The sequence below is a fragment of the Ambystoma mexicanum genome, chromosome 2q (genome assembly GCF_040938575.1).
Source record: "Ambystoma mexicanum isolate Mex_15411 chromosome 2q, UKY_AmexF1_1, whole genome shotgun sequence".
In the NCBI taxonomy this organism is placed as follows: Eukaryota; Metazoa; Chordata; class Amphibia; order Caudata; family Ambystomatidae; genus Ambystoma; species Ambystoma mexicanum.
The window spans coordinates 2,867,378-2,879,399 of record NC_090924.1 but is presented as its reverse complement, the minus strand read 5'-3'; positions in this window follow the sequence as shown (position 1 = coordinate 2,879,399).

Genomic DNA, 12,022 nt, shown 5'->3' with positions numbered 1-12,022 from the left:
GAATTCTGCCCACCAACTACCCCCCATCAGGAGTGAAACTTGAGTCACAGCTGTGTTCCCAGGCCTATCTGCCTTTTGCTGGCCACACTAAGGATATGCCATCTCTCTGATAATTGAATTAAGGGGAGCCCCCACAGAATACAGGAGCTCTGAACAAAGCCCTGTCCTGACTCAGGCAAATGTTTTATTGGCGGGAGTCGTAACTGGAGCTTCCTCCTGGCAGAAGCTGGGAGGAGCACTGCCTGTGAGAGCAAGCTGGCTTGGCAGAACTGGAAAAACCAGAAATTCAACCTTGTGCTGGGGGGAAACCACACCCCTTTGGGGCCAGAACATAACTCTAAAAAGATGAATAACTCATAGTACGGACTTGTGAAAATTATTTAAATGATACCATAATTCTTGTGATTTTTCTGCCCACATTTTAAGACGTGTTAGGACCCGGTGGTATGTTCAGGGGGATTCAAAGAGAGGGGTGTTATATAGGGGTAGTCATCCAGAACGTATGAACTGGACATAAAGATATATTAATAAGGGTTTCCATTCAGTTTTCCAGACTAGGCGTTGACTTAGCTGTAGTGTTGAATTGAATCCTCTTACAAATTGGGGGCTCGTGCCGGACGTTTGGATTAGATCTATCACTTGTGCAGATTAATACAGTGTGCCAGCTGACCAGATACACATATCCGGTCGGATCACCACGCTGTGTTACGCTGTAAAGCACTCCTCAAAGGAACGCTCTAAGAAAAAGGTCTGTTTTGCAAAAATAAAATACTAATTTCTGTAAGTCAGGACAGAGACCAATCTCTAGAATGACGACCTTAGTAGACATGAAAATAGCCAGAGAGCACTTCTTACATAAGTTATTTGTGAGAGGTGAGTGGACTCACCAGGACCAGATGGTCTGGTTGCAGGCCATCACGCAACAGGTCACTGAAACAGGGTCAGATATATGGGGAGATCAGGGTCCCCTACATGTGGCCCTGAGTGAACTATACATGGCTCCTAAAGCTAAGGATGAACAAGACAAGATGGTTAGGATAGCGGCATACCTGTACCTATATATGGGAGACATGCAGGATAAACGTACTGAAAGCCAAGATCTGGCGAATAAGCGACAGATGGCGTTAGAGAAGGTCCAATCTGACCTGGTCTCTTCTGAGCAGAGGCTGCAGGGGAGCCAGGAGTCAGAAAATGAGAGTAGACAGCACATCATTAAAATAAAGAGGGATATGGACATCCTGCAACAGGAAAAGGCTGACCAGGATACCAGATTTCTGGCCTTGCAAAAGGAGTACCAAGAAGGTTTGGACTCCCTACTGCAGAGCCAGAAAAAGCTGGAGCAACAGTTAGACTTCAATAGGGCATGTGCTGAGCAGGTAGTCACCCTGCAAAGCCACCTAGATAGGGAGAAGGCAGAGAGCAATAAACTGATTTTGAAAGACCTGGATACCCAGGCAGAATTTGACCAGGAGCGCCAGAACGCTGGTGCCTTCCAAAGGCAAAGGGACGACCTGGCGGCACAGATGCAGGCTCTTAGTCAGGAAAGGGATACCTTAGGCCAGGAAGTCTGCCACTTAAAAAGGAAAATGGAAGAAAATCACCTGGCCCTCCAGGGACTGGGTGACCTCCAAAAAGAACACCAGGACTTGCTAGAGCACACCAGGAGGGTGGAGGAGGCTCTGGCGAGACAGGAGCAGGCCAATAGGGACACAGCTCAGGAGGTAACCCTCCTGCAGCAAAGACTGGCCCAGTGCTCCAGGACCAATCAGGAAACGCAGAGAGAGAATGAGGCTCTCTGCCAGCACAATGATAGGCTCCAACAACAGGTAGCAATGCAGGAGAGACTGATAGAGTCTAGTAAGGCCTTAACTGAGGAACTGAAGGCGCAGGCTCTTGCATTGCAACAGGGAGCAGGGGCGGATAGAGACCAAGTTCGCTGGGAAAGGGAAACTCCTGAGCATAACCCCAGGAGCCCTAGTACCAGAGGCCTTTATTTCTCTCAGTCCCTGGACTCTGCCACCCCCATGTCCCCTGGCGCACATGAGCACAGGGCCACAGGGATGGCAGATTACTATCCAGCCAGAAGCATGGGGCTCATAGGCCAGTACCACCCAGGAATGGAGGGGCGGGCATCCGGGTATGGGCACCCAAGCACAGTGCAATTTAATGGGGAACCCCAGGAGAGTAGGCCCATTAAGGGCATCCTGAAAACCTCTGCCCAGTTAGGTCAGTGGAGGGGGTACCCATCAAATCCTGGCAGCAAGGAGGGATCTGAAGACTCCTCTGAGCGGTACAGGACACAAGAGACCAGGTCCCCACATTCTGCCAGCCATTCCCAGGCTCGCAGAATCCGGGAAAACCTGGAAGAACAGACGGGAACCTCTGGGAGCAGTGCCTCTGAGTCAGAAGGTGAATGGACCAGGGTTACCCGAACCAAAAAGGTCAATAAGACAAAAAGGGCCTTGCTTAAGGACCCCTTAAAGCAGATTAAGGCAATCAGGAGCGTCATCACGCCTTATCATAAGAACGCCAAGTATTCTGTTTGGGAACACTTAGAGTTGTTTGAGTAAATGATGGAGACTTTCCATTTGAAGGACAGCCAAAGCTGTATTCAATATGTAAAGTGGACCTTCTCCCCGGAATACTCCAGTTTCTTTGCGGGGCTGGAGGACCAAAATCATTTAAGATGGTCCACCTATAAGGCGGCCATCTTGAAACATTTTTCTGGTCACAGAAATCCCCAAGAGGCTCGCAAGGCAGCCTACAATTTGCAGTGTGGGGAGGATCAGGCCCCACAAGAGTTTGTGCAAGAACTGAAACGTGCCTTTGCGCAGACCACCAGAAGGGTGCGCACAGACAGCAGAGAATTTGTTAATACTTTTTTCCATGCCTTGCCCAAATACATAATGACCCAGCTCGTGAGAGATTTTCATGAGAAAAGATCTTTAGAATGGGTCATTGAACAAGCCACCCGCATCTACGAGGTGCAGAAACCGGTGGAAAACAAAAACCAGCCCAAAAACCCCAAAACTAACAGCACCCCTGCTGCTGCCAAGGTGGCAGAGGTAAAGGTCACCCCCGTTTTAGAGTTGGAGATGGGGGGCCTAAAAACCTACCTGCACTTAATAATGCTAGGCCCAGAAGGTCCTCGGGCCAGTCACAGACAGGGGTCCCTCGCTCTCCTGATTATGTAAGCCCCAGTTACAAGGGAAACAGACCCATCCTGGGTTATGTGTGGACTCCTCCAGCCCAAGGGGGGGGATCCAGCCAAGCACCTAACCCAGGGAACTTCCCTCCTAACTTCCCACAGGAGGGCAGAAATTTACCAAACCCTGGGCAGAACTTTTTCCCCAGGTATCCACCCAATTTCCAGCCCCAAAATCATCCACCCTTCTTTCCCCAATTCCCTGAGCCCAGACAACCGAATCCGGGAGAGGGGAGGCCAAGGGTGGAGGGGTATCCAAATCTTCCTAACCAGGGGTACTACCAAAGAAGGGATAGCTACCCTTCCCGGGATCAGCCCAGGGGAGAAAACAGGGCCCCGTATCAGCCTGAGCGGGTTTCCCAATTAGAGCGCCAGGTCCAAAATATGGCGCGGGATCTGGGTCACATACTGAGGGCTCAGCAGAACCCTCAGATCGGCATGCCGGCGCAGAACGCACCCAACTCTGGACCTGGTGCTCCAGAACAATGACGGGGGCAGCACCCCGGTAACTCACCGGTTCCAAGGGGGGAGGCACAAGGGGAAGGGGGGTGTAAAGCCTTGGAGGAAGCTTCCTTCCTCACTTGTAAACAGCCCCTGGAAACCCAGGAACCGGAAACAAAATCTCCGACCCCTGAAAGTCTGCCTCCTAAGGAGCAGAGGGGGGGTAGGAGAAACAAAAGACCCAAACAGACTCAGTTTGAGGAGGAGGTACAGATCTTCCAATTTGAGGGAGAGGGATTCTCAGAGGATCCTGGGAAAAGGATCTTCTCCTTCAGAGAGGGGGGAACTCCTCCCAAAGAAAAATGGGTCCCTAGGGATGCAAATCCAGACTGGGGAGATGTGGAGACTGAGCTACCGCCGCCCACCATCTCATCCCAGAACCAACAGCAAGAAAATCCCATGGTTCAAACCCATCCTGGTGACTGCCTCCAAAAAGGGGGGGGCGGCCCGGAACCGGAGCCAGGGGAACCCACAATGGCTCTGATCTCCAGTTGCCAACTTTTTCTTTCAGATTCCCAAGGCTCTCCACAGAATTCTGCCCAAATCTCTTCACTAGCGATGTCCAAAACTAGAAAGTTAGCCCACCAGTTGTCCAAAAATGTGCATTATCTGTGCCCCCTTGAGGAGAAGGAGGGAAGATACTATGCCCCGGTACAAGTACAGGGGCAGGGTACAATTTTGGCACTGGTGCACACTGGATCTCAAGCTACCCTTCTGTCCAGAAGGACCTTGGACGAACTGAATGCAGGAAGGGGAGAGAATTACCAAATTCCTCTCACCTCACTTCCTGGACAACCCCAGAACTTTGACGGGAAGGAAATTCCCGTCGAGGGGACGGCAGATTTGGACATTAAGATCGGGCGACACAAGGTGAAACACCCGGTCATAGTAGTGACTCCAGAGGGCACCCCTTGTTTACTGGGGAATGACCTCCTGAGGAGGTTGTCACCCTTAATAGATTGCGTAAACAAGGTCCTCTGGACCCAGACTAGCCGACCAATAAAATTAAAACAGAGTGTCAACCATGTTAGTTTAAACGGCACCTGCCACATGGTTGAACAAAAACCTGACCAAGTAGAATTTCACTTCCAGAATAGCCAAATTCCAGACGTGACAGTAATAGCAGTAGGACAACAGACTGGTGATGGAGGGTCCTCTCTATTTCTGAAAATCAACCTTCCTTCCAGTCTAAAGTTGTACTCCACGCTGGAAGGAAACACTCTGAAATTCTTTACAAATCCACAATCAGAAACTCCCACTCCTATAGTCCAGAAAGATGTGAAATCAGCTCAGAGCCTGGCTGATATTCAGCAAATTGGAGAGCAGTTGTTCATCCCTGTCCAATTAAATGATGGGAAGGACTCTGTTCTCGCTCGAGTGTGTGTGAACAACGGTAAGAGCTTCATCAGCGAAGCCATGTTCCGCCAACTCCCAAAAGATCCAGCCATTCCCACATTCAAACTGATAGACAAATGGGAAACTGACCTGGAAGCACCTAATTCCAAACATCTCCTGCCAAGCAGGTGTATGCTCAAAATCTCCATTGGCAACAAGAGCATAGTCCACAATTGTTGGGTCGTGCGAGACGTCCCTGCCGCCTTTTACTTAGGCAGTGACATTCTCAATCGCTTTGCCATTAGTTTGGACCTAATAAACTTCAAAGCTTGGTCCCGATTAGCGGATAATCCCATGGGCTTTGATGATCCGGAAAAAGCATTTAGGTCAGCTCAATTGCTACCTTATGCAGTTGAAATTCAGATCAAAGAGGAAGTCACCATCCCAGAAAGGACCCGACAATTCTCCCTGGAAGTGAAAGTTAAAAGAGGACAATATTTGCAAAACCCTGATGCTTACATACATCTAAACGCTTCTCTCCAACAGCAAGGGTTGGGGGTAAACCCAACACCATTGGTCAACATAGAACATGACACCATTCTAATAGAGGTGGATAACAGCGACTTAAAGAGTATTACTCTAGCCGCAGGCACCATTATTGGAATGGCGGTTGATGACCGACATTTTTCCATAGACTTAGGTAATGAACTGTTAGGGCCAATCCCCAAGGACTGCTTTGACAGTGACAGTGATGACAATACAACACCAGACAGGATTTTTACCCGGCATGGGGGGAACTTCCTGGTGTACACTTCCTGCCCCTATGGTAAGGAAGATGTGACTTGTGACTTCAGGAGGGATGAGGTGATTTTCCAGGTCCATGAGGGCTGCCTTTCCCACCTGAAGCCTCCAGTCCAAATCAGCACTCTGACCACGGACTTCTCCACCCAGCTGGAGGAGGCCGCTGAAATAGCCGAACCAGAAGTCTTTCCAGGCTTCAGGCAGATGGTGGAAGAGAGAGTCAACCTAGCTGATGCCTGTGTGACTCTGGAACAAAAGCAAAAGTTGAAACAAGTTTTCTTGGATTTCCAAGATCTCGTTGCGGTAGACTCATATGACTGTGGTCGCACCGACATCCACACAACAACAATCCCCACGGACCCTGGCATGACTCCAGTGTTTGTGAAGCAATATCGTTTGCCTCTCGCATCCATGGAGTCCCTTACTGAAATAATTAAGAACCTTGAGTCCCGGGGAATAATCCGTCCCATCCACAGCACCTTCAATAATCCGGTGCTGGGAATATTAAAGCCAAACGGCCAGTGGAGACTCTGCGCTGACCTTAGGGAGCTCAACAAACGGGTCCATACTTCCCGATGGCCTCTGCCCTACATTGACCAAGGGCTGGCCCAGATTCAGGGGTCACAGGTATTCACTGCAATAGACCTGACCAATGGATACTGGACCGTGCCTGTCAGCAGGGAGGACCAATACAAACTGGCTTTTACCTTTGGGGGCCAGCAGTACACATGGACCCGGACTCCCTTCGGATACCTTAACTCTGGCAATGAATTCAATATTTTCCTACATAAGGCCATGCCTGACCTGGGTGCGAGGGGTAACCTGGCTTATGTAGATGATGTCCTCATCAAAAGTTTATCTGTGGAGGAACACATAGCGGAGATCCGTTATGTTCTGACGCAGTTGAGGGCCGCCGGAGCAAAACTTTCCTTTCAGAAAGCACAGTGGTGTAGAACCCGTGTTAATTTCTTGGGGCATGAGATTACTCCTCAGGGTCTCTGTCCCCAGGAAAAGAAAGTGGAAGCACTTCAGAAACTGAAAGACCCCACAACTCTGCGGGAACTAAGGAGCCTCCTTGGACTGACGAATTACAGCAGAAAGTTCATTGAGGGCTACGCAGAGATCACCAGACCCCTGATTCATCTCCTGAAGGGGGGGGTCAAGTGGGAATGGGGTCCAGAACAAGCAGAGGCAGTAAGACAACTCAAAAGAAGCCTCTCACAAGCGCCCTGCCTAGCTTACCCTGTCAGAAACAAGGAGTTCTTCCTGGAGACGGGGTTCTCTAATACGTGCTTGACGGCAGTATTATACCAAAAGCATGACAAGGTCAATAAAGTAATCTCCTATGCGAGCAAAACTTTATCCTCTGTGGAGGAAAAATTCAACGATTGTGAGAAGGCACGCCTGGCAACGGTGTGGGCATTGAAGAATTACCGCCCGTTTATCCAGGGGGAACACATCATAGTGGAGACTCCACACCAGCCTCTGCAATATCTCCAAAGTGATAGAATCCGGGCCGGAAATGTGAGTAATTCCCGAATTACTTCCTGGATTCTGTCAATGCAAGGCTTTCCTGTGGAGGTCAGATATGGCCAAAACAAGAAGAGTCCCCTCGCGCAAGGTCTGGCTGACTTGCATGATTGTGCCAGAGAAAACTGTCTCGAGGACGAAAGTCTAAAAATCAAGGACAACACGGAGGCATACCTTAATTCCCCACACAAAGTATTTGAAGAAGACAAGTGTGAGGGAATGCCCACTGTCTATGTGGATGGATGCTCGTACCATGTTGACAACGACGGGGAGAAAGAACTGGTGGCCGGCGTAGGGAATGCATGGGTGAATGAGTCCCCAGAACCCTCCGCTGGATACAAAATTGGTCCCCGAAGTAGTCAGGTGGCAGAATTGAAGGCTGTGCATCAGGCCATCCTCACTGCTGTCCAGCATCAACTCCGCGAACTGGTCATAATCACAGATTCGGATTTTGTACGGAACGGGTTCGTGGAGCACCTGGTTAATTGGAAAACCAGAGGCATGTTATGTGCTAACAACAAACCCTTGAAACATGGGAAGTTGATCCAAAACATTGATGATCTGGTCACCTCGAATGAGATGACCATCTATTGGAAAAAGATCAAGGGTCATTCCAAAGTAGAGGGACCAGACAAAACTGGAAATGACTTAGCTGATCAGCTGGCCAAAACCGGGGCCATCCAAGGGGATCTAATTGAGATTGAGTCCCTGTTGGGGGAAATCCAGGTCACTGCTATCACTAGGTCCCAGACAAATGCTCACAACGACCTTTCAATTGCACAATGGAGCAAGGAGACCCCTGATGCTGATTTGATTACCGCTCAGAAGGGGGATCCAATAATTGGTAAATTTTACCAACACCTTGAGGACCCTGAGAACTTTCCCCTGACGGATACCGATTACCCTGGGAAAGAGGACCTAAGAGTGTTGATGAAATGTCCAAAAATGTTCCGAATCCAAGACGGTCTGCTGTTAAGGAAATCCAAAGCTGGCCACGATCAGTGGGTGGTTCCTACCTCATTCCGAAGCCTGATGTTAAGTCACGCCCATGATGCGGCCACCGCCGGTCATAGGGGGTTTCACACAACATTGGAAATCTTAAGAGAGGTTGCATACTGGCCACACATGGGGCAGGACCTTGACCAATACTTGAAGGGGTGTCTTGTGTGTGCACAATTTCAGCCATCATCCCTCACGCACCGTGCGCCTCTCCAAAAGAGGGGGATGACACTGCCATGGTCAGATTTACAAATCGACTTTGTAGGCCCTGTGATTCGCTCTGCTAGGGGGAATAAGTACATGTTGACTGTGACATGCTTGTTTACCAAGTGGGTGGAATGTCTCCCAGCCCCAAATTGCAAGGCAGAAACCGCAGCTGCCTTGATGATTAACCACATCTTTTCCCGTTTCGGTCTACCTCAAAGGATTGAGTCAGACAGGGGTAGCCACTTCACCAGTGAAGTAATGACAAAGATGTGAGAGATACTGGGGGTCAAAAGGAAGTTGCATATTGCTTACAGGCCAGCTTCTTCTGGGGCAGTTGAGAGATATAACCGAACCATTGTGAGCATATTAAAGAAGTTTGTGGCAGATTCTGGGCCAAGTTGGGATATCTGATTACCTCTGGTCCTAATGGCCATCAGATCTACCCCTTCATCTGCAACCAAAATGTCACCATTTGAGTTGATGACTGGGCGCAAGATGGTGCTTCCGTAGCATTTGCTCTACAGGACCCAAGAGCAGACACTGATAAATGCCTCCACAACTCATGAGTATGTGGAGAATTTAAGGAAACACCTTCAACATGCTTTTGCTTATGCTCAGCGGAATCTAGAAAGATCAGCTGATAGCATGAAGACCCACTACGACCTGAAGACTTCCAGGAAGGAATATCAGGTGGGGGACCGGGTCTATCTATACAATTTCCAAAGGAACCAGGCCAAACAGCGAAAATGTTTGCCTACATGGAAGGGACCCTTTGAGATTATAGACAAAATCTCCCCTGTGGCCTACAAAATCCACATCCCCAAAGGTCCTTTGGCAGCGGGGGAAGACAAGTGGGTCCACATAAACCAGTTGAAATGTTGCCATCCCAGGCACACTCTGCAACAACTGGAGGAATCCTCTGGAATCCTAGCGGGTACTGTCTCAGACTAATTCAGTTCCAACCATAAAACATACCACATCTAGTCTCTAAAATATTGTGATTTGCATGAAACTGTCTCTTAGTTATACTGTTTGTTTTTTCAAAATAAGAATGTAATGTTTCGTTATGATGAAATGCATATGCTGCCCCACTATCTCAACGGTGGTGGGGAAGAAATGTCCATGAATAGGTATTGCCGCTCTTCCTTTGTCGTCCTAGGAGAAAGAAAACCTGGAGACGGGCCAAGGAGGACGATCCGGAGACCGGGAGCAGAGACGCAACGGGCCCGGGGTCCCGCCCAATCTTCCCATCAGGACCGGCGAGGAGAACCGATCGATCCGACCGGATGGAGGAAAAGATGCTGAACTGTGCCATCTATTGGTAGAAGATGAGGAAACATCCCAGGTCTTGCGAGTCCCATCAGTGAAACAGAATGGCCATCGCCAGAGGGGGGCTTGTGGGATGTTTTTATCCACGCATCCAAGCCCTACCTCAAAACTGTGCAGTACTGACATGGAAAACATCATGATGGCCAGAGCTTCCCAGAAAATGCACAGGGAAATGCATGAAGAATAGGCTGCCACTCATTTTTGCCGATGTTATGGGCACAGAAGGACACTGCCTAAAACCACCATTGGACTACCCACACAGTAGTCTGAAACCATTGGGAATGGCAATGCTGATTGCCAAAAGCAAACCCATAACTGTTGGGAATTCATTTTCTTAAATCCCAAAAAGGGGTGCAGTACCAGTACTCACCACTATCCAAAAGCCGGCGTTTTAAAACAACACCAGATTTTACTTTTTTGTAGAAAACTGAATAAATGAACCCAGAACATCCCAAAGAAAGACTTACTGAGAGGTGGATACAATGGGCCTCATTACAACTCAGGCGGTAAGGGGTTTACGGCGCCGTAAACAGCGCCGACCCTTACCGCCTGAGTACGAGGTCCCTTAGCGCCATGGCGGACTTAACACCTGCATTTAGCAGGTGTTAAAATCCATGGCGCTAAGGGACCATGGAGTTAATTACGCCACCGTAATTTACGGTGGCGTAATTAACGCCTTCCCCACTCCCATTATGCCCTATGGGGCAAAAATGGGAATGGGGAAGGGTAAATGGGGATTGGGGACTTACCGCCCCGCCAAGGTCGGAATGGGGCGGTAAGTCCGCCAACCACCATGGCGTAAACGTAGTTTATGCCATGGCGGTAAAGTCACGGCCCAGGCGGTAACTTACCGCCTGGGTCGTGATGAGGCCCAATGTAAAGTTATATTCTGAAGTGACATGTTATTGAAGGTTTATAACAAGACTGGCTGAGCTGTGGATTTCAGCAGTTTAAGTAAATTTGGACTGAAAGACACTAAAAATCTAAATGTTTAAAAGAAATGAGTGACCTATTTCTGAGTGTCACATAGGTTGCAATTGTTTAAATGTCATAGTTTTGAACTTAGAATCAGCATTCTAGCTGCATATGTAAAAAATTGTCTTGACTTAAACTGGGTAACAAAAAGTGACATTTTATCTGAAACCTGGCTTAAGGAACTGAATTCTGCCCACCAACTACCCCCATCAGGAGTGAAACTTGAGTCACAGCTGTGTTCCCAGGCCTATCTGCCTTTTGCTGGCCACACTAAGGATATGCCATCTCTCTGATAATTGAATTAAGGGGAGCCCCCACAGAATACAGGCGCTCTGAACAAAGCCCTGTCCTGACTCAGGCAAATGTTTTATTGGCGGGAGTCGTAAATGGAGCTTCCTCCTGGCAGAAGCTGGGAGGAGCACTGCCTGTGAGAGCAAGCTGGCTTGGCAGAACTGGAAAAACCAGAAATTCAACCTTGTGCTGGGGGGAAACCACACCCCTTTGGGGCCAGAACATAACTCTAAAAAGATGAATAACTCATAGTACGGACTTGTGAAAATTATTTAAATGATACCATAATTCTTGTGATTTTTCTGCCCACATTTTAAGACGTGTTAGGACCCGGTGGTATGTTCAGGGGGATTCAAAGAGAGGGGTGTTATATAGGGGTAGTCATCCAGAACGTATGAACTGGACATAAAGATATATTAATAAGGGTTTCCATTCAGTATTCCAGACTAGGCGTTGACTTAGCTGTACTGTTGAATTGAATCCTCTTACAAATGCCACAGGTGTAACTGGCCAGTTTCTGGGTCCCTTTGTGAGGGAACAGCTCCCATAGCCATGCTAGAGGCATATGTTTCAACTGTATAAGGAGGTCTGGGCGAAGATGCCGTAGAACTGGAGCAGAAGTGCATTTTTTCTTAAGTTCTTGAAAGGCCTTCTCTGCTTCTTCGGTCCAATGGAACTTTTTATTGTTTTTTCTCAATAGTGATGTAATTGGATGCACTATTTGGGAAAAATCTGGGATGATTCGGCGGATAAAGTTTGCAAAGCCCAACATACTCTGGATTCCTTTAAATGAAGTTGTTGACGGCCAGTTAAGAATGGCATCTACCTTGTGCCTATCCATTCTGATAC